Source organism: Dermacentor silvarum, chromosome 7 (assembly GCF_013339745.2).
Source record: "Dermacentor silvarum isolate Dsil-2018 chromosome 7, BIME_Dsil_1.4, whole genome shotgun sequence".
In the NCBI taxonomy this organism is placed as follows: Eukaryota; Metazoa; Arthropoda; class Arachnida; order Ixodida; family Ixodidae; genus Dermacentor; species Dermacentor silvarum.
This window is the reverse complement of record NC_051160.1, coordinates 134,953,270-134,979,865: the sequence shown is the minus strand read 5'-3', so window position 1 is coordinate 134,979,865 and position 26,596 is coordinate 134,953,270. Positions and strand designations below refer to the sequence as shown.

The following is a 26,596-nucleotide window of genomic DNA, read 5'->3' as shown; positions in this document are numbered from 1 at the left end:
GATGCTGTAAATTTGCCTATTTAATTCCTGCGTCTTGCGTAAAAAAAACTGGCACGCACAAGTGCTACCGCCTAACTGTGTTATGAAGTGTGACAAATCTTAACCTAGTATATTTAATTGTGTTTCCTATCTATTTCAAGTGTACCGGCTGATTCTTGGCAAGTCCCTTTGTTGTGGTATGTGTAGTATTATGAATATCGTAACTATCAAAAAGACGGGGCAATTGTGTGCATCAGCTAGTTGGCGCTGACAGGATATGCACCACCCGCTTCTTGTCCAACCCACCGTCCTTCGTATGTTCTATATAGAAATTACCATCGTCATAATCAACATGCGGACAGGCTTCGTGGCCGATTACCTGTTGTTGGTGCGTGCCATAGTATGAAAATTATAATCACCTCATCAACGCACGGCAATCATCTCAAAGAGCCAGTTAGTGTCGGTACAACAGGCACCACCCGCTTATTCTCCAATCTTTCTCGGCCAGACCTTGTGAAAGTGCCAGTTGTGACCTAAGAGTTATTAAAGCACCATGCTGTTTCACTCTAAGGCCGAGGTTCGTATGTCGCCGGCGACGCGTTGCGAATCTTTTCGGGGTGACAACCTGACTAGTGACCAACCGGCCGACCCAGGCAAGACCACGCAATGGTAGGCAAAGACAACTTTGCTTTAAACAATTACACGACCCCTTTGGCGATAGAGCTGTCAACGAAAATTGTTCATGTGAGGGCGGATTACATAAACTGTTTAGGCTCCATCCATGTCCTGCATACATTATGACATCATGTATGTTGTTTTTTTTCATACGGTACCACACTCATAGGTCACCACACCTGCCATACATCTGTTGCAACCACTGTTGCGTCCGCGCCGCCACCACCAACGCGCGAGACGTTATAAGCACAGAAGCGCAAGCCACGTGCACAGGCGCCGTCGCCACACTCTCTCCCCCTCTCCCCTACCCGCCTCCATTCCTGTCCACGCACTGTGATAGGGACGTAAGCCGCCCAGGGTAACCCCCTGGGAACGCACGCGGAGGATGCAAACGGGGGCTGCAGGTAAACAGCTTCGCTCTAAAATTTCCCATAAGGCATAGAGTTAAAATAAATAAATCTAGCCTAATCAGACATCGGGAGTCCAAAATTGCTGGTCACTCCAGGTACGCACATTTGGAATGCTACAACTCGCGCTAGTATACCATAGGAAATATATTTTTATTTATACTATTAACAATTCATTTATCCAATCCATACTCCTTTTTAACTAATATTGTAGCGGATTGAATGCGTTTATTTGCAAGTTGATAGATGTTAAGCGTAGCGCAAGGGTCACGATTGTCATCCAAGGCCAACAGGCAGCGGCCGAGATCTTCGTGCACTCCTCTATACTCGCTTCCTTCGGTGGCGCCCTGCAGCGCGACCGTTTCCTCCGGGGGCAGACGAAGCTCTCCGAGCGAGTTACATAGCCCGATGGTGGTACAGTTTGAGTCGGCGACGTGCACGACCTCCGTTCTACGTCACTGCCTGTTGTGCGAAGTTACTCTTGTGATGATGTATGTCACGCCACTCTAACGGTTCAGTATGGCGTATGGACCGGTGTATAGCGGCAGAAATTTTGTGTACAGCCCTTTTTTTCGTACAGGTGCCCAAAGCCAAACAATGTTTCCAGGAGCAAATGTGACGAGAGTATGTCGAGTGCCATAATAAGGCTTGGCACGATATTGAGAGGAGAGAGTCCTGAGGTGGGCCAGTCGACGGGCTTCTTCGGCACCCCATCATATGTCATCGAAATTGCTGATGATATCACCATGCTTATCTTTCGGTGCATGACTCCTACAATTAACGCATGGTCCTCAGTCCTCAGCGGCTGCGGTGGAGCTGACCAAGGCGACGGTCAGACATGCGACATGGCAAAGGGATACGGACACCAAAGTTGGCGGGTGGTTTTTTACGTCACAACGAAAGTTCAACTGTTGCAAATGACGAATACAAGAAGCTGCTTTGGAAAAGAGAACGAGAAACATCTTTTTTGCGATTTTCGGTTGCACCTTGCCTCCAAGCGGCCGCCGGCAGAAGCTGAAATTTGACGTCATAACACCCACCCGCACGCGCACGGCCAAGGTCGGCCGCCGCCGTCGCAGTGTTTCGGGGGGTGTCGGTCCCTTGCAGCATTTGTTTAAACCCTTTCGACAATCTTTGCACGCGGTCCGTCTGAAACATTATCTCCGTCGGCGCTCCACGCAGGTGCTGCGTCTTACATGCGCCTTCCCGCGGTCGTCGCTCGGTATTTACGCGTTCATTCGCGGCGGAAGCAAATGCCCAGACATTGCTGTTATAACAGCATTGTAGGTCCTGACACGCCGTCGCACACGTTTCCCAGAGACGTGAAGGAGCGTATACTTTGGATACCTGCCTGTCAGCCATCACGCCCAGCCTGGAGATTTCTAAAAAATGACTTCATTTGCGCGGACCACTTTGTCGACGATGATTATGTAACCAGCCCGGCTGTACTGAAAAGCCTTGGCATGCCGCTCAAAAGGCAACGCCTAAAGCCTGACGCTGTGCCATTGGTCTTCTCGCGAAAACGCAAGGCAGAAATGATCAGCGGCGCGTTTAACAAGAGGAGGCGAAAAGATGTCGGTACTGTTTTCGTTCACATTGCAGCCTTCTTGAGCAGTGTGAGGGCGAGGCTGGGGCGAGATGCCCGAGGCTGGGCATGGAGGCAGTAATGTGTTTAAAAATGTTGGCAAGAGCATAGTAAAACAATACAAAGCTAGCGAGCGCACGCGCGACTCATGAGATCACTCCTACATGGCAGCGGGGCACACACACACACACACACACACACACCCACACACACACACACACACACACACACACACACACACACACACACACACACACACACACACACCACACACACACACCACACACACACACACACACACACACACACACACACACACACACACACACACACACACACACACCCACACACACACACACACACACACACACACACACACCACACACACACACACACACACACACACACACACACACACACACACACACACACACCACACACACACACACACACACCAACACACACACCACACACACACACACACACACACACACACACACACACACACACACCACACACACACACACACACACACACACACACCACAGCACACACACACACACACACACACACACACACACACACACACACACACACACACACACACACACACACACACACACACACACACACACACACACACACACACACACAGCTCTGCTTCTCCACAGGCTAAAAGCAGAAAAAATTGGGGAGAACTCCAGACAGATGCTGCCAACTGTCGGGCGGCTGGTGAAGTGTACGTGAGAGTCTCGGAGGTACTGATACCTCACAGCAGTTTCTCACGCCGACGGCATAAACTGTAACTTTCAGTCATCCACGCAGTGCTGAAGTACTCCGCAGCTGCTTCGCCTGCGTGCGATCTTGAAAAATCAACTTAACAGAGTAAACGACAAATAATTCTTCCACAAGTGTCTGGTGCAGAGCAATATCTTTGCGCTACAGTTCGCTAAAACCTGACCGGCACTTCCACGGCCGCCTGCTCTTCGTCGCTTGAAGCGGAAGACACGTAACCGTACTGCGGGATTATTTATTGCCAAGTTGAAATTGTCCTCGTCTTCAGACGTGTAGTCATGGCTGGTAGAGGCACCAGAATTCGAATCCATGCTCGTGATGGCGGCTTCAGCGCGCTTCGAATGACCGCAGCAGGCCGGCTGGCTATCCGACGAGCGTGTCGTGACGTCACGCCTTCGAACTCCCGCCGGTTGGGCGGCGACGCGCGCGCTCACAAGAACGCCAAAAATAAAGCCATCGGCTCAAGAATGAGCTAAGTGACTACTTCTTTTTGGTATAATCACACACTGAAGATTCATTTGCAGCATTTTCGTAAAATTTTCCCATTTTGTGTCCGTATCCCTTTACGTCTGGCCTATTAAACAGTCATCATGTGGAGACCCCGGAAGGATGCTGTCGATAAAGCTTTGGGGGTTGCGAGCATATAGAAACAAGAAAGGCGCATAGCGTCTGACGTCATGCCACTCATCTTGAAGCGCGTCGCGTGGCCAAGCGAGAATATGCAAGGTAAATGCACACGGTAGCGAAGCTTCCACAGAAGCCGATTCGTTCAAAACATGGCGGTTCATTGGCGGTTCATGGGGCTTAGCGCCATCTGTGTAAGGAGGGAACACTTCGAAAAAAAATAATGTGACGCCATATCATTTAAAAACAGAAGTGTGGTCATTTGTTCTCAAAGGCGCGAAATTTGTTTTTGGGGGCCGGCCATTAGAGCTGTATATTCAAATGCCCTGCCATTCGACGTGATGGGCGTTTCGAGCTTTAAGCGCGGAAACCGATGCAGGAAAAGTTTAGCCATACGGGTGTCGAAACCGAACCCTTGCGCAGACCATACTTTGTTTGGAGGCCGACGAACACTTTAGGCGTATAGTGCTCGTCCTTTCGTCGGACGCCAAGCTCGTCAGCCGGCACTGTCCCACGAAAACAACTAAAGTGAACAATTATCTGGCGGTCGCAACTCACTACTTTGGCTGAACCGAATAGGAAACAATGAAACTACACGCGTCACCAAATTCATACAAACGTCGACACGCAAAGCAACACAACATGTGAGGGGGGCGTATTGTAACAGGTGAACTTTACGAGTGCCCCTTTCTGCCCACTTCAAGAGTTTCATTCCAGTTCAAGGGATAGCGGCGTCAACGTCTGCCGCTATTGGTGGGCGCTCTTACGGTCGGCGCTGAAAAATAGTATTTATTGATAATGATGAAGTAAAATAGAGTTGTTCGTTTCTCGCTATGGGTATATAAAATTGATTAAGAATTTTATTTTTGTTGAATGAATCTAATAGTGTACTGGCTTTAATTAAAAAACGGTTTTTTCTTTCGCAATGTTTGTTCCCTCCAAACATAGTCGCGCTTCAATCGCTGCTTCCATAACCACCCTTGCTGATGTCGTTGACAATTCGTTCTGAACCGCCTTTCGCCCGAAGCTACGCGACCATTTGGATCAACCTTGCAATATGCGCGTCGGCGGCGAGCCGATTCGGAATACCGTGCCCAACCACACTTAGCATTTGCTAGCAAAACTTAACCAAGCCTAGTAAAACTTGGAAGAAGCTAGGTCGATCACCAGCTCCGCTGTTTACTCCAGCCTTGCACCGCTAGTACAAGCTGCCCACATTTTTTTTCTCTTTTGTCTTTGTACAAATTATATATTGCAATTTGTTATGGGTATTCTGAATGTTCTGCCACATTTTTTTGCGTTCGTATTCTTAATGGATTGATGCATGCTTTGATATTAACGCATTGAGCCATCATCTGCACGGTTATATTTTTAGGAACTCACTATAGTGAGGGAGCGCTTCATTATAACCATAGCATCAAAGTGACGGGGTAAAAGCCGCCGACGCATAGACTGGGTAATATTGAACCTCTCCGTCTGGTTTCATGGTGTCGCGAAATATGTTAGGCTCATGAATGTGGTATCGTGCCTTCAATTCACGTGCTCGGCAAATTTTTCATAGCGCATCTCTTAATGGCCTGTTCTTGCGGCGAGCGTCGGCGGCGTAACCGAGTGAACGAGCACAACAGCGAAGGATGAAAGAGAAAAGCGTACTGCCAACGATTGCTACAAGATGGCGCCAGAATAACGCGCGTAGTCCGTTCACTTCTTCATGTTTCACTGATTTTCATCGGCTAGCAAATGCACGACGCGTCTGCTTGTATCAGAAGTTTCTCAAATGTTATCAATACTTCGATCCGTTGGCTGTTGTCACGAAAGTTTTTTGTAATCTGATTTTAATGCGGGATGCGAATTGTGTAGTGCTTTCTGGAAGCCACGCACGAGTCATGTATAAAAGCCGACGCGCTTGACAGGCAGATTTAATTTTTGACGACCACCCACTCTGCTCGCTGCTATCGCTGTGCTGGATTTTTACTTGTTTTGCAACGCTTTGGTCCGTGTGAAACGTGCCTGCAAGAGACAGATGGTCCGCGCCAGCCAATAAATCGCGAAATGAAAACACGCATCGAGCTGCACTCAAAGTTCGCATTAGGGAGTATTGAAATCATCGGGAAAACATGTTTAAACGTTGCTGCATTAGTATTTGTGTCTTTTGACTTTTGCAGTGCCGGTTATTTCGTCTTATACTTCACCAGGCACTGCAAAAGTCAAAAGACAAAAATACTAATGCAGCAACGTTTAACAGTGCTGTTATTTTGTCCTATACTTCACCGGGTGGGGGGAGGAGAAGAACCCGATGAATGCGGACGTGGGAACTTCGTCTCCCGCTGCTTGACATGTTTTCGACCGGATATTTTGCTCACAGCCTCAAAAAGTTGGTGTCACTCGACGCGTAACGTTCTCAGGATCGCGCCGATTCCAAGTTTGCCACAGTGGGTGGACTTTTCCCCATTTTCAAGAGGACTGTCAGTGGGACCAAGACGTGGGAGCGCTAAGCCTAGCGCTCTGCGGCGGATCCGGGCTCGGCGGGTGAGCCTCGCGAGTCGCCGATCGGCCACGTCACGATGGTGACGGCCATGCAAATCACCATGTAAGGGGAGGACATCTACTCCGATGAGTTCCAAACAGCGCCGGATGGACTACGGCGGTCAGCAAGCGCAAGTCTGCTACCAAGACAGAATCTCGGCCGCTCCATGTGGTGAGAAACGAAGCCCTACTCCGGCTAGTGTGAAGCAACGTATCACTACTGCATCGAGGCTGCCCCGCTTGCCGAGGGAGCACATTCGTGTCATCGTTCGCTCCTGCGGAGGCCTTGACATCAAGAAGGTGGGATATCTTAAGGGTCGCCCAAGCACTAACCGTAACCGCAAACCTACAAGCGATTGACGTCACGGAGGATATCATATGCCCCAACATGATGCAAAACATCATGATCGTGAGCACCCCCTTGAGAAGTAACGCCATGGCATATGCAGGGGTGGAGGCAATCACCATCGGCCAAACCAGCTACGAGCTGCATGCTTGCTTCGCCGCCCCCTAGAACTCATGCAAGGGGGTCATCCACGGCGTCGATCCCGTCATAGAGCACGAAGAATTACAGCGCCTCATCCTCCAGCCAAGAACCCCAGCGCTCTCGAGGTGTGGCGAATTAAGAACATAAGCACCGTCATCATTCGCTTCGACGGCCTTAAAATGCCCGATTACATCAAATGCGGCCAACGCCTGATAAAATGCTCACTCTACCGCCGACAGACGGACATCTGTTACGTCTGTGGTAGACTTGGTCATCGAAGCGATGTCTGTCCGGCACTAGAAAATGTCATCTGCAGGGGGTGCGGTATGAACAGCCCCGAAAATAACACGTATGTTCTCCCAAATGCACCCTCTGTGAGGACCTCATGTCACGGCAGACAAGGCCTGCAAGCAACGCTACCACATGCCCTACGTGGTCCGTCAACGCCGCAGAAGACGACGACAAAACAAGCAAACAGTCCGGCTGACGAATTCGCCGGCTCCCCTGAAGTCAGCGCTAAGCGGAGGTTCCAGGTCACGCAGTCGTTCACGTGACCGCGTCTGCACCTGCGGCGGATCCCGCGGGCGCTCGGCGGAGCGCTCGACTTCCCAGAGAAGCCCGGCTTCGCGGACATGATCCGGCTCCAGAGGGCGGTCTCGCTCTCGCTTCCGGGCGCGCACCAGCAGCAGCAGCAGTCGCAGCGGCAGTCCGGGATCCAGCTGGGCCGACCGAATCAGGAACCCACCGCCGACCCCACCGAAAAAGGTAACAGGGTGTCCATCTCCAGAGCATAATACAATAACCCAAACAGAAAGGGAAACACATAATTAAAGCGGGCTCTTGACCAGTTCCGGTCTGAAGTAGCCGCACTCAAAAAAGACGATCGGAAGACGGGAGAGGAGTGCACCAGTCAATCTGCGCAGCCACCTACACCTGTGGTCGAAGATCCCATAGAAGTTCAAGCAGCAGAACCGGTGATTCCAATAGAAGTTCCAGTAGCATAACCGGTGGTTAATGGTCAACCCAAAAAAGAGAGCACTATCTCTGGCGGGCGGACAGCCGAAAAGCGCCCTCTCCAGCCAATTTGACAAATTCAAAAATGAAACCAACAGTCGTTTAGACAAGCTTGAGGCTGTAATAGACAAGGTTGTAGAAGCAATACATACCCTAGTGGCCAGGTTAGACAAGCCAGAGACGGCAGTCTCGAACTTGTGCTTGATACAAGGATACTACACAGGTGCTAACACTAACACAGAACATGGCGGTACAGCAAAATAATATGAAAATATGGCAATGGAACTGTAGAGGCTTCCAACCAAAAAAAAAATGTGTCCTCCAACAGTTCATTCGGTCCACAGTCAAAAAGCCACACGTCATTCTACTACAGGAAACCCTCATAAACACGATGTCTATACCCGGCTGCACAACACACAAATGTCAGGAGGCAGGAAAACAAGGCATCAGTACCCTGGTAGCCAATCAATTCACTTTTATCGTACACTACATTGGCTGTAACTCCAAAAACTCGAGCATTTCTCATTGAAATTATTTCTGGGAAGTACCTCAAGGGCAGCATCTTCATCCTCAACATGTACAGCTCGCTCAGCGATCATAAACAGATTTACCAACATCATCAATAAGGCAGTGAGCCAGGCCAAGGCATGTCCGTTACTGGTGGCAGGGCACTGCAACACCCCGCACCTATCGTGGGGCTATCCCCAGTCTCGTTTTAGAGGGATAGACTTGTGGCAGGTCACAACCAACCACTACCCTCTCCTTCTCACAAATCCGGCGTTCCCCACAAGAACCGTAAACTCCTGTACGCGTGACACTACTCCCGACCTGTGCTTCGTCAGGGGCTTCAAATCGGCCTCCTGGACCAATCTCAGCGAGAATGAAGGAAGTGGTCATAACATTCTGGTCACAACCCTAGATGTTGGATGCAATCCTCTACGAGTAGTTGTGTTTAACTGACTGGGAAGCCTTTAGAAAAATCCGCAAAACGCACTCCCAGCAAGAGCAACAGAGCACGATAGTTAACCTGAATCAATGGACCGTACAGATCAGGGCAGATATTAAAGCGGCGACTAGGAAGGTACAGACTGACCTCGAAGTCGACAGGGTAGATAGTCAGCTGGCACGCCTACTCGAAGCAAAAACATCGCTACTCAACAGCTGGAAAGGGCAAAGGCTCAATCGGCGGCTTAGAAAAAAGATCGCAGAGCTTAACAAAATCATTGAGGAGCACTGTCGGTTACTAAGTCAACAGCAGTTGGATGAAATATGCAATTCGGTTGACGGACAAGTGAGAGTGGGCGCCATGTGGAATCTCCTCGAACACCTGCTCGACGCAACCAATGCTAGATCCAACCAAAGTAAAGTACTGGAGAGAATCGTACGTGGAGGCCACTCGCCAAAAAGACGTGTCGAGTGTCCTAGATAACCTGGCCTGTCCATATCTCCCACTGGGCTTCGCCTACCCGGACGACTACCCAACGTATAGGGGTGGTTCGTGCCCCTAGTTGGACGCCCCCTTCAAAGTTTAGGAGGTCAGGGAGGTCCTACACTGCCTCAATGCCCGGTCCTCGCCAGGGCCCGATCAAATCACCAATAAGGCTGTTTGAAACCTTGACGACTACTCCATAGCGTGGCTTACAGTAAGAAATCAACAAGGCCTGACAGACAGGTGAAGTCCCACGAGGTTGGAAAGAGGCTCTGGTAATCCTCATTCCGAAGCCCGGCAAAGCTCCAAACCTGTCCAACCTGAGACCAATTTCTCTTACATCCTGCGTAGGAAAGGTAGCGGAACACGTAATTCACAATCGCATTACTAAGTTCGTCGATTGGAGCGGTCTCCTACCCTACAACATGGTGGGCTTTAGACCAGGCCTCTCGACACAAGATGCAATGAAACTAATCAAGACTCAAATCATACACCAAGATAACGGAGACGTGCGGGGAATTCCCGGGCTTGACCTAGAGAAGGCCTCGGACAACATATCACACCGACATATTCTGGAATCCATCTCGCATCTCAACTTAGGAAAAGCCTTTAACGGTTACGTGAGATCGTTCCTGGAGAACCGCAAAGCCATGTTAAAGCGACGTCAGACCACTAATCTGAAGGGTATTCACTCGTACCCAAAGGCACGCCTCTGGGGGCAGTGCTATCGCCATTGTTGTTCAAACTAGCCCTCAGGCAATTGTCGGTATCCCTGTCGGGAATTGAAATAGTTCACCACACGATATAGGACGAAGACATCACCACCTGGTGCACCAGCGGTAGCGAAGGAGAAGTGGAATCGAGCCTACAAGAAGCAGTCGACCATATTGAAACCTTCCTCGATGGCACAGGCCTACAATGCTTGACAACCGAGTCAGAGCTGCTTCTCTACAGACCAGTCCGCAAAGGTCCTGAACCCAGGGGTTGGAAGCCCCTGGACGAAGTCGACATAGCACTACACACCAGAAGCACGGCGAGCATTCCTAGGGTCGACACCCTAAAGGTGCTGGAAATGTTCATCGAGCCTACCGGAGGTAACATCACGACGCTCAGAAAAATTACGACCAAGACGGAGTGCATGATTGGATTATTCAATAGAATCTCCAACAAGAGGAGCGGTGGAAAGGAGGACAATATAATAATAATAATAATAATAATAATAATAATAATAATTTATTTCTGTCTCAAGAAATACAGACAGAGGAGCTGCAGAAAAAGCTGTCCTAAACAGCTTGAGTTGGCCGCAGCCCCGAACTACAAAACAGCAGTGACAGGCAATCTCATCGCAGACATGGCGGCTTCATGTTAAAAAAATTAAAAGTAACAATATAGCAAAAACATAAGACCAAACAAAATCTTATCTGCACTTACCAAATGCACAAACCAAATTACTTCGTCAGAAGCGTGATTACACATATTTAAGACAATCGTCTACTATCATGCATGAAATAACAGCACGATTGACAAAGAATAATAGACACAATATAAATAAAACAAGGAAAGCATCCTATGTTAAGCTTAATTGTATTTACAGATTACTCAATGGTGCATTCTTTTACATATGAATTGCATATGGTACGTATATCTCGTTGGGTATAGGTAAACAAGTTGATGTTAGCAGATTCGTACGCGTTGAGAAGGGAAGGAAGTGTGTGTTGGAGGCGCTCTTTCCGCGTGTTGATGCGTGATGTTGGCACCAACCAGTTTTCGGGGTGTCTGAAAGGGTAACTCTTTTTATTTTCTTGTAAGTTTGCTAGATGCTTAATGTGACCTATATTATTTCTTATTTCTATTTTAAAACGAACGCTGATCCGATACTGATACAAATCTTTGCTTTTGACTATACCAGTTTCAAGAAAGAAGCGTTTGGTGGTTGTACAATAATTTGCATTGAACACATTGCGAAGGAACTCTTTTTGCAAAATATAAATTTTCTATAGAAAGGACGGTGTTGCAGTGCCCCATACCAGCTGGCAATAGTTAATGTGAGAAAAAAAATAATCAGTTGTAAAGAAGCACTTTAATTGGCTTAACCAATTAAACTGCTTCTGCAGTTTAATTCTTAATGCAGCCAATTGCGCCAGTTATTCTAGCTAATTGCTTGACAATTTGGTCCACATGTGCTGTCGATGACATAGTTGAAGAAAATACTACACCGAGGCATTTACAATGATCAACTATTTCTATCAGTTTGGAGTTAAATATTTATTTTATTTTTATTTTCAATACTGCCAGTCTCTTTATCGAGACCATAGCAGGTGGGCATATTGTTACAATGTAAGCGTTAATACAGCATTTTTTCACAGGACACGTGTATACAAAGTACAAAAAGTTATATACGCTACATGTAGCTACACAGTACAGTCTGGAAAAATAAAGATGCAGAAAAAAAAGACATCGTTTCATGCATTTAATTAGTGAAGTCAACTCTGACGCTAAGAGGAAAGAAAATGTGATAAATACAATAAATTGTGATACAATACAATCTCATGAAACATAAACGCAACACAACTATTTAAACTGTGATACAATACAATCTCATGAAGTATAAATGCAACACAACTATTTACAACCTAACAGTGTGTAACTTAATACAATCTAACATAAGAGATTGATCTAAACATTGTAAAAAAATTGCATAAGACGAAAGCTGTTCTAGCAGTTATTCCTTAATCTTTTCTATCATGTTACTAAAAATTGATGATAATTCTATGTCAGCTGTTGCTGAGTCGAGGTTGTTCCACTCCCTAACAGCAGTAGGGAAAAAAGAGTATTTAAATGTGTCCGTTTTACAAGGGTACTCAACTTACATTTTATTATGCTTATGGCGTGAAATACGGGACGTAGAGAAAGTAATATATTTTGAAGAACTTAGGTTAAAGCGGTTGTGCAACAGGTTATGTATGAATTTTAGCCGAGCTTGCTTTGCTCTGATTACCAGTGTGTCCATTGCGGATGAAGCCAGGAGTTCTGTGGGCGAGTCAGTGGTTTTGTACTTGTTGTGAATAAACCGTATTGCTTTCCTCTGAACTTTTTCCACTTCGCTTATGTTTGTCTTTGTTTGAGGAAACCAAACAGTGTTGGCGTATTCTAGTACTGGCCGCACAAAGGTTTTATAGCATAGCAGTTTGATATGACTAGGAGCAGATTTCAGGGACCTTTTAAGGAAGAAAAGCTTACGAGTGGCTGCTGAAGTGATGTTGGCAATGTGCTTGTTCCACTTCAAGTCAGATGCTAGAGTCAGTCCTAGATACTTGTGTTGCTGAACTTTAGTTAGGGGTGCACCATTGAGAAAGTAGGTGAATTCTGACTTAATCTTCTTTGTTGTTACTATAATTGACACCGATTTCTTAGTGTTAATAAACATTTGCCATTGTTCACACCAGGCATTTATCACGTTAAGGCATCTGTTCAAAGTCAGGTGATCTTCATAACTTCTTATTTCTTTATATATTGTACGCCGATGTACAACACAAGACGTGGGATCAGGTTCTACCGTACGTAACATTTGCGTACAACTCTGCCATCCAGGAGACAACGCGATTCACGCCGTTTCGTCTTGTCTATGGACGTGAGGTTCAGACTATGCTGGATGCGATGCTTCCACACGATTATGACGCGCTGCTCACCCCTGACGCTGAGCAATTTACGCAGTACGCCGAAGAAGCTCGCCAATTGGCACGCCTACACATCACGCAACAGCAGAGTGTAGATGCACGTCGCTACAATCTTCGCCATCGCCAAGTGGAATACCACCCGGGCGATCAAGTTTGGGTGTGGACGCCGGTGCGCCGCCAGGGGTTGTCAGAGAAACTGCTCAGTCGCTACTTTGGACCCTACAAAGTGCTGCGTCGCGTTAGTGACGTGAACTACGAGGTTCTTCCGGATAGTGCCATGTCACCCCAGCGTCGAAGGCAGCACTCGGAGATTGTGCACGTTGTACGACTCAAACCTTATTTCGCGCGATAGTGCGACAGCGTCTCAACTTTATGATGTACTTTATTTTTCTCTCCCTCACCCCCCACTTGTGCTTACTTTATGTTCCTTCCCTTTTTTTTCTTTCCCTCTACCTACGTCGACCAGCGCTAGCATCGGGACGATGCCCGTTTTTTTCACAGGGGGAAAATGCCACGAGGTCTCGAGCTGCGGCGAGCGCGAGCCAGTATTCAGGCAAGGAGAGAAGAAGAAGAGGTTTTTCGTTTTGGGGGTCAGCCATCTTCCTGGCTAGTACTCGTCTCTGCCGGTGCAGGACTTCTTGCTCTGAAGGCCTTCTGTTGCACGTGACAATATAATGCAATCATCTGCAAAAAGCTTTATGCTGCATTCTATGTTAGTGACGATGTCATTGATGTAAATTAAAAATAGTAAGGGCCCCAAGACCGAGCCCTGGGGAACGCCAGATGTGACAGGAACTGTATCAGATGATGCTTGATCATGGAAAACGAACTGTGAATGTTGTGATAAAAAATCTCTAATCCAGGCTGTAATGCTTCCGTTTACAATAATTGACTCCAATTTTGCAATTAGCTTGTTGTGACACACACAATCGAATGCTTTGCTGAAATCTAGAAATATTATGTCTTTTTGACCGCGGTTGTCAATAGCCTGTGCTAGGTCATGTATAACTTCTGTCAGCTGTGTTACCGTTGACATTCCGCGCCGAAACCCATGCTGATTGGCTGTTAGTATGCCATTCTCTTCTAAATATGTTGTTAGGTGTTTCAAAATTATATGCTCCAGTATCTTGGCATGATGTACTAGTAAGTGATATCGGTCTGTAGTTGGAAGGAGAGTTCGTGTCACCTGATTTATGGATTGGGATTATCTTTGCTTTTTTCCAGTCATCTGGCACACGACCGGTTGTAAGTGACATGCGATAGATAATGCCAAGATATCTGCTGCACCATTCTGCGTATCGCTTTAAAAATTCGTTCGGGACGTCGTCAGGGCCACTAGATTTTTTCGTGTCTAATCCGAGTAGAAGGTTAAAAATTCCTGAGTCAGTTATGTTTAGTGAGTCGATGGTGCAACCTGTAGAAATTATTGCGGGGACAAATCCGTTATCTGCAGTAAATACCGATTGGAAGTATTGTTGTATGCATTAGCTTCAGAAACGTTTTCTTCGTGGGGTCGTTATGGCGTGATTACTTTGCGTGCACGAAAGTGATTCCAAAATCTGTGTGGATTACCTTTTACGAAGTTAGGCAGGGTAGTATTAAAGTATTCTTTTCTGGAGTGGCTTAATCTCATTTTGAGTTCTGCCTTGGCGGTAATCAACTTTGATGTCTGGAGTGATTGATTTTTAGTGTCCTTCAAAGACCGACGTAACCTTTTCACTTTTCGTTTGGCATGAATTACCTCACGCGTTACCCATGGGTTGTATTTCCGCGGTTTTCTTGTTTTTAAAGGTATAAATTGTTCAATGCAGTCATGTATTACGGTCTTAAACTTAATCCAGAGGCAATTTGCGTCTGCCGAAGGATTACAAGCCATTTCTGCAAAAACTGTGAATTCATGTGCCATGTACGTCAATACATTGGCGTCGTCAGATTTCGCAAAGTCGATAATGGTGCTTTCTAAAGATCTTTTTGGTATACTAAATGACAGAGGTAGGTGACATATTGGAATATCGTGGTCAGATATGCCTTCAACAATACTAGTATGTATTTTGTTTACAAAGAAGTGATCAGAGAGTAGTATTAGATCGAGTATATTACTTGCGGTACCATGTGAGCGTGTAGGCTGATCAACTACTTGTTGTAGGTTGAAGTTTAGCATTAAATCGATTAGCGCTTCTGATGTACGTGACGAGTATTGCATTGTCTTCCAGTCAATTTCTGGAAGGTTAAAGTCTCCCATGATGATAAAGTCCCCCTTATGATACTATTGTGCGGGGAAACCGGTTTACTTTTCGGCCTGGAGATTACCGCTTTTGTCTTTCTCTCATTTACACACAAATGATTACGTTGGGACCATTTTTCCAGCGAGATCATCGTCGTGTTGCACGATTGTATCAGTTTGTGAATGTCATTTCCGGAGAAAAATGCTTGTATCATCTGCATATATTACGAATCTGGCATTTGAGTTAATGTTTACAATGTCATTAAGGTAAATGTTGAAAAGTAGTGGCCCTAATACACTGCCTTGTGGGACACCAGGATGAACACGTTTTATGTCTGACTACGCATTATGTATGTCAACCGTTTGTTTCCTTTTAGACAAGTAATATTTTATTAGTTTTGCAGCCTGTCCTGGGATTCCGTAGTACCATAATTTCCCTAGAAGTAATTCATGGTTTACAAGATCAAACGCTTTTGTGAAGTCGACGAACATTGCAAGCACAAAAGCTCTGTTTTCAAATTGTGACAAAATATACTCTTTTTGTTCTAAAAGCGCCAGTTCAATAGATTTGTTTTTTTTAATCCGAATTGACATGGTGTTAGCAAATTGTATTTATCTATAAATTTAGCAAATCTGGAGCGCAAAATTTTCTCTAGTGCTTTGGAGAAGGCAGGCAGTACGGACACAGGTCGATAATTGCCGAAATAATTTCTGCCTCCCTTTTTAAATAAAACAGTTACTTTTGCAATGTGCATTTGTTCTGGAAATACAGATGTTGCAAAACAAAGGTTAAAAATATCTGTGATAGTTGGCGCTATAATATCTGCAACATATTTTACAGGCTTTATCTGAATGTCGTCAATATCTCGGCATCTTCTATTTTTTAGGCTGAGTATAACAGTTAGTATTTCATCCGTTGTCGCAGGATGTAGAAATATTGTATTAGCATTATGAAAGTTTATGTACTCGTATTTTTCTGACAACGACCCATTAGTTTTTATTCTTGTAAAAAAATTATTGAAAGCGTTTGCGAGTTCAGTTCCCGTTAGCTCTTTACCATCGATACTTAAACTGCACACAAGGTTGTTTGACTGATTACGATGTAGCAATGAGTTTATACGGGTCCAAATCACATCATGGCGGCCCTTCTTCACGTCTAGATATGTGGAGTAATATTCTGTTCGAGCTGATCGCAGTTTCTTTGTTAACCTATTTAGAAACTGTTTAAATAAATGCAGATCTTCTGCCGCACGTGTCATTATAAACCTTTGTATAGCTTATTTTTTACATTTCATTTCGTTCCGCAACTCAGGGGTGATCCACGATTTGCGAGTTTTTCGAGATTGTTTACATGTTTTAGACGGAAAGTAGGAGTGGTATAGCTGTTTAAAGATATCAATAAACTTATTATAGGCTTCATTAGCATTATTAAGGCAAGTAATGTGCGTCAAATCAACTTGTTTAACAGCATCCCGAAAACCATCAAGAGTAACATTGGTCATACGTTGATATGTATTACCCTTTGGTTGTTTTAGTGCTTGGGTTACCGTCTCCATGCACAAGAGCACTGTTAGATGGTCGCTGATAGGGCATGATAAGGCATCTGTCTCAATTTTATGATGGGAGAAATTAGGAATGAACAAATCTAAAGTAGACTGACTTTCAATTATTATTCTAGTAGGTATTTCGAGCACATTCATAAAACCATTCGAAGCCAATACCGTCTTAAATTCTCTAGTACAATGATTAGCAGCACTCACATCGATATTGAAATCACCTCCAGCAATAAGCGTGTGACCACCTTCCGCTACATGACACAAAAAATCGTCATAGAATTTAATTAAAGAAGCTGCATTTCAGCTTGGTGGGCGGTAACAGACAGAGTAAATAAATTTACCCAAACACAATGACACTATCTCTTAATCCGGTGTATTTGTACTGAATGGGCTCAGAATTTCACCATTTTCATTCGCATCCAGCAGTAGTGCTACTCCCCCGCCCCGACCAGCAGGTCTGTTAAGGTAGTGTGTTCTGTAGTTTGTCATTTTACAGACATTATCTGTGCTACTGCTCCATGTTTCACTCAACATTATTACAGAACTTAAATTGAAATTCACAAAAAATTCTTCTAGCAATTCTGCTTTATTTTTCACTGATCGTGCATTGATATCTACCGCTTTAACGGATGCGGATGAAAAAGACGAAGCAATGCGGTTTAGGTCAGTTGGAAGGTGATAGGGACACTGTATCATTTTTTTTTTCTTTACCATACTGTGCTCACGCAGTACTTATTTCGGATGGTCCAGGTCGTTTCCTCCTTTGATATGAATGACATTCATTACTTCATCTTTGCGGACGAGAATTTTCCTATTCGTATGCCAGGCAAAACGATAACCGCTACCTTTTGCCCTTTCTTTCGCAGTTCGAAGCAAGTCTCTGTTATATCGAGTCATGTTTTCCTGGATAATGATGCGCGATTCACCATTTTTCGCTTTGTTCTTAGCTTTCAGCCATGAGTGTCTTGTTGTCTGTCTGGTGAAATGAGCGATTATTCCCGGCGTCCTACCTTGTCGAGCAGGCAATCTGTGTATTGTTTGAATGTCTTCTGCCGTTAAAAGCGCGACTTCATGTTTCGGGGCAATTGCGTTTAATAAGGAAAGTAGATTTTCGTTGGGTGCAACCGCAATGCCGTGTATCTCCCAGTTAAGTTTCCTGCTTCGGTACTCAAGGCCATTAACATCTTGTTGTAGCTGTGTTTGCACTACTTGGGTCATGTAGTCGTTTGCTTCTAATTCCGCTACATTCTTCTTCATCGCCTTGATCTCAGTGTCCTGGCGCGAAACATGTCTTTCAAATTCATCAAACTTCTTAGACATATGTAGGACAGATCCTTCTATTTCTGCCACTTTTTTGTTAATTCTGGCAAATTATCGAGTTTCTCGAGGATAGAGGCAATAGCATGCCTGACATCGAGGTCAGCATCGTTGCCTTCTTTGCTACTTGTGCGAGAAACATTTTCCCTGCATGTGAGACAGCGTCACAATTGCTTCGCAGCATTGTTTTTTGCTTTAAATGATTTCTCTGTCACGCCCGCACATTTACCGAAATGACATGCGCATTGACACTCCGTGCATGTCACTCTCGGTACATCGTCACAAATAGGTGACTTACAGGACGAACACACGCTAGACACTCGTTTTTCGTGATCGGACATTTCAGAAAAATGACACAAAGTGCCTTTAGACAAGCAATAAATAATAGCCGAGGAGGCAGCAGCGGCAGTAGCATTTGGCAAAATCCATTTCAACTTAGTAATATTGCACCAACCTGCAACAGGAGCAGTTTCGCCGTTAACGATGTAGACAGGTTGCTGCCGCCGCTGCCAAGTAGCCAAACGCTCCAAATCCTACGGTTATTCCACGCATTCCTAATGAGTCACATAATTTACGTGGCTGCAATGCACAAGTGGCATGCTTCTGAAATGCACAAGCTGGACACGTTCATACGTAAAAGCATCAAAAACGTGACAGGAGTACCAATAAACGCCAGCACGGACCGCGTTCTTTAAATACGTGTACATAATACACTCAACGAAATCACCGAAGCTCAGGAAACGGCTCAAGTATGACGACTCTCTAGCACCCCTGCGGGGAGGGAGATTCTCGCGGTCTTAGGAATCGGCTCCACTGTAGTGATGGAACGTACATGTGAAATGTCAGATTACGTACGGAACAACATTGTGGTTGCTCCTTTTCCCAAAAACGTGCATCCACATCATAATGCGAGCAGGCGCGAAGCTAGGGCTGTGGCATTACTGTGGAGTATAAAAGCCTCGCCTCAGACGGTGACATTCGTTGACGTGGCCCAGTACGGGCACACATCGGACTTCGACGCAAAGGTAGTTAATCAAGACGCACACGTCACTGGTGCGGCCTCCATCAGAGAGAGCACCCCGGCTAGGGCAGAGCAGGGTGCGATTGCTCTGGCACTTCTCGACGATGAGAGAGCTGAAATATTCACTGACTCGAGGGCGGCGGTTCGGGCATTTGCCTCTGGTACCACCGCCGAGGAAGCTCATCGAATTCTCAAAGGCAAAGTCATCCAGCCACATACAATCACGCGGATCCCAGCACATCTCGAACCCCAATGTGACTCCTCCCCAACATCAATGACATCGCACACGTCCAAGCGCGCGAACTAACCCTCCGCGCTGACGCCACTGCGAGTCGATGCTCCGTTGATTCTAGGCTCGTCGAGTTCCGTGACACTGTCTCCACATTTAACGAGGTTACCAAACACTACTTCCTTGGTAGGAGACTATACCCTCCCCCACACGGCACACTAACCAGACCTCAAGCTGTCACACTACGCATGCTTCAGACGGGATCATACCTCAACCTCAATTTATTTCACTGCATCAATCCAGACTGCTTTAGTCCAGACTGCCCTAGCTGCGGCCAACGTAGTACTTTAGATCAAATGCTCTGGGGATGCCCCTCGTTACAGAAGGGCCCGCGTCGATGCACTGCAGAGGAGTGGAGCTCTGCTCTTCTTAGCTCCGACCAGTCCCGGCAATTTCGGGCGGTCCGGAGAGCCCATGATGCGGCGCTGGAGCTCGGTCTCCCCGTCCCGACGTGGGTGCAGCCCGCGGCTTCGTCGCCTCCCTGAGAGGGGGCAACGGAGCTTCTCAGGACCTTCATTAAAGTTGTTTGTCTGTCTGTATACTTTACTACCACGCCTGACACAATGGGTTTCAGGCAAGGAGGGCGAAGCGAGCTATCGCATAGCCCAGAGGCAGGTGTGGCATAGCCCAGAGGCAGCCTGCTCTGCCTTAGGTAGATGCCAGTTTAGCGGCGCAGACCAATGAATAATGATTGTTGCTACGTTGTTACCATACGCCTCGATGAGAGGGGCCTCAACCACTGACTACCGAAATTATGTGCGCATAACATGCGATGAAATAATAAGGTGCCCAGTTACTTACACGCTAAGTTTATACACATAATAGTCAATGAAATAATATATGACGCGTCCCCTCACCATAGTGAATGCCTACTCGTTATCAGCAGTTCTCATTGGAGATGTACTGTATTTCCGGTTAGCTCTGTCCAAAGAATCCATATTTATAATGGCTAATTCCACGATCTACGCTAATTGTTGCTCCACTAAATGTTGGCTGACAAACAGAAGATCAAGAACAGAACTGCCACGGGTAGTTTCACGCACTTGATCAACTTTGTGGGAAATCATGATAGCTAGCATGCCATAGCAACATCATGACTACAAATAAGGAAGGTTGTCCTAGAATATCGAGGACAAATTAACATCACCTGTGATTATTACGTTTCTCTTACGTGTTCTTGTTTTTCTTACGTTTTCCGCCGTTCGCTTTCATCATCCGCTCTGCTCGTTCACTCGGTTGTGAGGGACAATGCAGACGCTGGCGCTGGAACGGGGGCCTAAGAGCTGTGTGAGTGAGAAAACTATTTCGAATACGGCGATTGGAAGGCCCGGGCCGGGGGCTGCCTAGATGGCCACTGGGAGCTGTTGCTACCGCACGGCCTCCATGGCTCACTGGACGGCCCTAAGTTGGTCTTGGAGTTCTGAGCTGAGAAGCTAGGCCGACCACCGCGCCCGCAGATTTTCCGGGGAGACTGCCCTTTTATCTTGATATCTTTTACATCTACATCCCCCGAAGAGCTGTGCTACAAAAATATTCTGTTGATCCGGCCAGTGACTACAGTATAACTTTTTTTTTGTGATCACTGCGAACCACCACCATTGCGTTGTAGTGCACGTTAAAGAACGCCAGGTGGTCAGAATTATTCTGGAGCCCTCCACTAAGGCGTGCCTCATAATCAGAACTGATCTTGGCACGCAAAAGCCCTGAAAGAAGAACACTACCACCATGAGAACCTCTCTCTTTTCTGAATATCTGATAATACCTTGTGTGACGTCAGCGTCGTCCACCGAATTTCCGTGCCACGTCTCCCTGATAATTCACACGATCGGAGCCTAGGAAAGCTAAATGGATTGTAGTTTATCTATTTTTAAGTATGTTCTTGCATTGAAAGAGACCAAGCGGAACTGAGGTGTTTTATTGCGATAGCAATTATATGGACACTTCTACCGGATGTCTGCCGTCGCCGTCGGCGTCGCTGTCGCCGTGAGGTTCCCTATAGATAAAATCTTCGCCGCGCGCCGTATGCCCGAGCGGAAGCGTGCGGGGACGCGCGCTATCACGGAGAGCGAATGCACTCAATCACCCACGCGCAAGCAAGGAAGCGGGAAGCCAGCGCCGGAGGGAGCGGGGGGGGGGGGGGGGGGGGGGCGCACTTCTACGCTGCAAACAACCGCGCTCGTCGCTCGTCCGCACCGTCTCTTAGCTCCACACGGCTCTGACCTTTATGCGCCGTGCATTCGACGCTCAGTTTCCGTTGCAGCGATAGACCGCACGTACCTTCGCCCGCTGCTGCGGCGTATTTATGCGCTTGCTGCCAGCGTTTTGACAGTCGTTGTCTGCAGTTATTCAGTGTGATCTATTCATGTTTGTTTGTGCGCGCTCACACCACGCTTGTTCAATCAGTTAGTAATAGTCGGGCCATATTTTCCAACGTACGCTACGCATCCAATGCTGTCAGGTTCGGCAGTGCAGCGCTACAGGTGTGTCCCTTCGCGCGCGCTGCCCACGGGAAGCGCTTCTCATCAACACCACCGTTTCACACGCGCCTCCTCGTGGTCATCGAGTCTCTCTTCATGTCGGTCTACTGACGCCGCAGCACACCTGCTTACTTAATCAGCTCATGTTTACTACAATTCATATTGCTACCAAAGCCGCTCACCTTACTTCGTATGACATTGCTGTGTTGCTATCGCATTCATTGCTTCCCCCTTAGGGCGAAACTGTGACATTATTTGGTGCTATCCTTGAAACACCACTTTTCAGTACCCATCGTCTTTCTTTCTTGATTGAGATGCATCATCCCAAACGAAATATCTGTTGTCAACTGTCCGCTTGCCATCAATGAGCAAAGCTTTCGTGATTTCATGCAAGATTGAGCACTTTGCCAGAACAAGTGACGTTTTCAAATGTCGTCTACGCAATATGTGTTTCCCAAATGTACCTGTGAATTTTTTAAGCTGCTTAGATTTTTGATGGCTGCTTCTTGTTCCACATTTGGCCATGTCAAGAAGGCTTTCGGTTCAATGAATACGAGTCATAGACCGATATGTCTACTCATTATTCACTCTCGTTCGTAATTCTGATTCAGATTCATCGCTACTATCCGGAATACCAAAAACTGTCAGTAAGAACGACGGCTTCTATTTTACAGATCCACAAGCGTCGCCTGTCCCGTTTGAGGAAGTTTTTGCCAATTTCTAAAGGTAACCTTCAAGTTTATAATTTCGTGTACTTTAATTTGCACCTCATTCATACTAGCTTCGACACTTGTTACAGTTAAAAATCTGTGTCACTCGTACTGATGCTCAAGCAATTATTTTAGTTAGAAATGTCTGTTAACATGTGTTTTCAGACGTTTCCAAATAGTGCGGAACATTCATCAACAGATGGCCGTGGGATCACTTCTTAATTGCCGCGAACAAGCAGATTGCATGACCAAAGACTGTGCGTCTGCGGTACAGATTCAATTTCTTGGGCACATCAGAACAATAAGAAGCCTTCATCATTAGAAATTGTAGAGACAAAACTGCGCGTACGAACAAAAAAAAACGGACACATTACGAGCATTGTGCCTGCAGTGCTTGCGCCGTGCCCATGGCCGGTTGTTTCCTGAAGCTTGGCTTTTAGACTGAAGGGGTCCGATGACGTGGCGAAGCCAGTCAAAAGTGGAAACTGGGTGACGGTGCTGGTGTTTCAGTGCGGCCGCGGTTTTTCCATCACTCCATACTTTCAGGTTCCGAATCGGTCACAGAATTTCCTTCAATAACTACTGCAGGGAACTCCGGCGTCCCAATTGTTCAACCACCTTCGGAATGATGGTTAGCAAATCGATCTGTCTGATCATCATGCTTTCGGCTTCAGATTTTCTAGTGGCTCCGTTTATCACTCTTTATCTGCTTTCACTGGCGTAAATTCCAAAGAACGTTATACTTTTTTGCAAGTGGTGGAGCAAATAATACTCTTAGAACACGCATAATCACTGATAATTGCAGTGATTCCGCTTGTCGATGTGTCCGCGGCGGCATGCTTTCAATATCGTGATTCTGTGCAGAGGTCATGTGTTCGAATCCTACCGTCGAAAAACTCGAATAGCGTTTATTTATTATTTATAAAGCAGTACATTCTTGAAAATTGTCAGTCTGCAAAGTCACGAAGATGTTTGAAGCCAGAAGGCCGAAGTTTATGCATATCCATGCAGTAACAAGTCATTCCCACAACAGCCCCGTTACGGTGGCTAGATGGGTAGGTGTGCCGACCGAGCGTAGTTCACCACTTCTCCGCATCATGACGCAGAAGTGGCGCTGCGGACAGTATAACGGCTGAGCTGCGCGGAACATCGGCTGCGCTGTGTAGACGAGCAGCGTGTTTGATAGTATTGCTGCCTCTCCTCTAGCTGTGAAGTCCGCGCTATACAATGCCGTTTTGAGCAATGTAGGCAAAGCCAGAATGGGGAATTTATTACTGTCGTCTAAGAAGACACGATATGCTCAATTTTCTAGCTTGGCGATTGGTCACATTCATTGGTATAAACGCGGCGCTTGCATTAAATACGTAGATACATTTTTTCCATGCATAAAACAATACTGCCGTGGTTTTATACGGTATATGGAAGCGTGTTTACGTAATATTTAGTGAGTTCTAATGTTTCAATTTCGATAAATCTAGCTATTATGTTTATTGTTGCCCCAGTTACGGTATTTAAATTGTTACGAGACGAATTGTGTTGGTAAGTGCATATGGTTCACTGTTTGGTTGCAATAAAATAAAGCAATACGTCATTGGCTAGATTCATGAATATATTTAAAATACAAGAAGCGCTCTCATAACTTCAGTCAGCAGACGCACCAATATAAATAGCCTAGCACCAGCAAGGTTGCAACGTTGGTCCACCACATCATAACATTATTCACAGCACATGCCTCCGCTTCAGGTGATTCCTCTTCTCCCTGGTTCTTTCGCGCGCCGTGTTCTTGCCCTTGACAAGAAAGTAAAGGCGTGTAATTGAATAGAACTTCACAACATCGTTTGTGAGCTCTTTCTTGTGCCGCTCACAGCCGATCAAATTCAGAGGATTCAGCTGCAGAAAGGATGCAAATTAAGTCTGCGATACTGTTCCTTCGTAACTCATTTAAACTGAAGCACAGCTTGAAGGCGTCTTCGAGCGATGCTACCAGTTTTTGCAACAGTTCTGTCCTACTTATTATGTTGAATTCAGTAATGTCCGTGAGCAATCGCAACACTTGATTTTTTGCAGGAACTTTCTTGCTACATAGCCTGCTATATAGAATATAAGCCTAGAGTCACTTTTCTTTTCCCTGTAGCAGCGCAGCGGTGCTCGATGTCGCAGGCGTTGAGCACCTCATGTGTGGCTTGCAAATTTCCAATGTCGAGGAGCTCATCGACGTACGCCTTTCGGTGTCCGCGGCTTGCTCATTAACGTCGCCGATACTGAGCAAGCTACTGAGCAGCCCGGGGCGAACATTTCCGCTGTCAGACAGCGGAACATTTCCGCTGTCTTTGTCACAAATTTAGAGCCTGAAGCCCGACTTGCAGTTCGGAGCGAAGCAGTAAGTCTCCTTGGTGGTCTTCTTTGTTGGAGCAATGCCGCCGCTAATCTCACCGGTCATTTTTCCGACCTCAAAATTCCACATCGCTTAGGAACTTGCAAACAGTACGAGAGACGCGGTGCTCTTCACCTTTGAAACTGACACAAACAGACGACATACAACTATTCCAATACGGGCTTTATTTTTTTTTTGCTCGCCGCCAGCCCCCTGTAGCAGACGACGCGCACTGCGGAACCGTTCTACTGACCGCAGCGCCAATTTTGCGTCATGTCGCGGAGAAGCGGTGAACTACGCTCCAGACGCGCCGGTCGGCACACCTACCCATCTAGCCACCGTAGCCCTGTTGCAGCTCCTCCCGATGCTAGTGCCAATTTTCCCTGCAGTTATTTGTGAAGTTGCATGACATGGATGCACGAAAAGCAGGCACTCGTGACCCTTAACTGAAAAGCAGCACACCCTGCACAACAAAAAGAATGGCACTTCATTCTTCGTGCTGCCATTGCTTGAGCCATGTCATTCATTGAACAAGGCTTCTTGTTTATATTGGCAAAAATAACGACAAATAATGGGTAATGTTTAAGTCAAGTGAAAAATGGGTGGCGTAATTACCACTTTTGGGATATAGTACGTGTGCAAGCACTCGGGCGTGTGTTTTATAAGATACGGAATATTTGGCCAGCTGCATTGGCATTACTATAAAAGAAACAGTGAAGAAATTTTGCGGAAACAGGGGGCGCGCTACGGTGAATCAATGACTGAGTATAATCTGTGTGTATCCAATACAGCTTCCTAAAAATTTAAACTTTTACCAACTTGCTTGAGAGCGCTACATGGCCGTGTCGAATATCTTTTTCCAATATTCGGAGGGAACTCTACGTACCACGAAGGTAATATTTAGCAGCAGTTCGGGTAATAACCGTTTCTGCCCTAGTTAGGAGCACTACAAGTAACTAGTGAACCTTCGTTTTCTTCATTATTTTCATGCGCTAAACGATGTTTATAATGTTTCCACTCTGCTCCTGAGGCAACAATAAAACGAGACATTTTGTTTGTTTGCTAAAATTAGACACAAGCATTTTTTTTTTTACCTGAAAGCAAGGTGAAGAATCAAATATATCAAATAGCTCCTTCGATTTTCCAAACGTTTGGCATCTTTGGCTGCTACAATTGAGTCTAAACTTGCAAAAATATCGTAAATTGTCTCTCCCGTCGGCATTATGACCTGTATACCGCTGAAATATCATGCAGACGAAAATTAGGATTGCACGGCTGAATGAAATAGAAAAACTAAATGCTTCAAGGTCACATGGCCTTCCGACTACACATTTTTTGAAAAATATACCGAAGGCACACTTCCGCACAGCTATGGGTGACAACGTATTTTGAGGATAGATAATCTAATAAACAATAAAAACTTCATAGCT

General features: G+C 46.1%; 1 protein-coding gene across 7 annotated transcripts in view; it reads left to right on the top strand.

Moving 5' to 3' along the window:
• The window catches only part of LOC119458466 (cytochrome P450 2C15-like), a 419,645-nt gene that overhangs the window by 346,221 nt on the left and 46,828 nt on the right, over positions 1–26,596 (top strand). For 4 of the 7 annotated variants that reach the window (XM_049671227.1, XM_049671225.1, XM_049671226.1 and 1 more), the window contains one exon: positions 22,757–22,808. The exons of the other annotated variants lie outside the window; for them this stretch is intronic. The gene's annotated coding sequence lies outside the window, so the exon portion shown is untranslated. The remainder of the gene's footprint in view (positions 1–22,756; positions 22,809–26,596) is intronic. 7 annotated transcript variants of the gene reach the window in all.